We start from the raw sequence: 1,359 nt of genomic DNA on the forward strand, positions 1-1,359 counted from the left end.
GTTCTAGTTCTGTTCTAGTTCTGTTCTAGTTCTGTTCTAGTTCTGTTCTAGTTCTGTTCTAGTTCTGTTCTAGTTCTGTTCTTGTTCTGTTCTAGTTCAGTTCTAGTTTAGTTCTAGTTCTGTTCTAGTTCTGTTCTAGTTCTTTTCTAGTTCTGTTCTAGTTCCGTTATTTTATAAATCTGCAACTATTTCTTTTCCTTAATTTATAAATTTTAATTTATTAATAAAAAAAAAAAAAACAAAAAAATATATTTACATTTTTATAGCAAGCCATTTTTAGATGTAAACAAAAAATAATAAATTTAAAATTTTATTTTAAAATATATTTTTAAAAATAACGCAAAAACAAAAGCAACAAATTCACAATAGTGTATAAATATAAAACAAATATTTATAATTAAGGTTTTAGTTTAAAATAAGAAACACAACTAATTGTAAGTAATACAAAAAAACACATTTAAATTACACACACACACACAAACAATTCTAATTATAGAAAAAGTAAATAATTTATTAAATTAAATTTAAGTAGACAACAAACAATTATAATAGGAAAGCAAGAAGAAACAATAGATTAAGAAGAAAAATATTTAACAAATTCGCAATATTTAAGTTTGTGTGAGTGTTTGGAAAAATATACAGATTTAAATATTAAGAAATAAAACAGCAACAAGTATTTGGAAATTTAAATGGTGGTTTTATTAAATTTATAAAAATTTAGATCTAGTTTAGGTCTTGTTCAGTTTTAGTTCAGTTCTAGGTCTATTCTAGTTTTGTTCTAGTGCCGTTCTAGTTCTGTTCTAGTTCTGTATGCTCTAGGTCTGTTATAGTTCTGTTATAGTTCTGTTCTAGTTCTGTTCTAGTTCTGTTCTAGTTCTGTTCTAGTTCTGTTCTAGTTCTGTTCTAGTTCTGTTCTAGTTCTGTTCTAGTTCTGTTCTAGTTCTGTTCTAGTTCTGTTCTAGTTCTGTTCTAGTTCTGCTCTAGATCTGTTCTAGTTCTGTTCTAGTTTTGTTCTAGTTCTGTTCTAGTTCTGTTCTAGTTCTGTTCTAGTTCTGTTTTAGTTCTGTTCCAGTTCTGTACTAGTTCTGTTCTTGTTCTGTTCTAGATCTGTTCTAGTTTATTCTAGTTCAGTTCTAGTTCAGTTCTAATTCATTTCTAGTTCAGTTTTATTTCAGTTCTAGTTCAGTTCTAATTCATTTCAAGTTCGGTTCTAGTTCAGTTTGAGTTCAGTTCTAGTTCAGTTCTAGTTCAGTTCTAGTTCTGTTCTAGATCTGTTCTAGTTCTGTTCTAGTTCTGTTTTAGTTCTGTTCTAGTTCTGTTCTAGTTCTGTTCTAGTTCTGTTCTAGTTCTGTTCTAGTT

Source organism: Lucilia cuprina, chromosome 3 (genome assembly GCF_022045245.1).
Source record: "Lucilia cuprina isolate Lc7/37 chromosome 3, ASM2204524v1, whole genome shotgun sequence".
Lineage (NCBI taxonomy): Eukaryota > Metazoa > Arthropoda > Insecta > Diptera > Calliphoridae > Lucilia > Lucilia cuprina.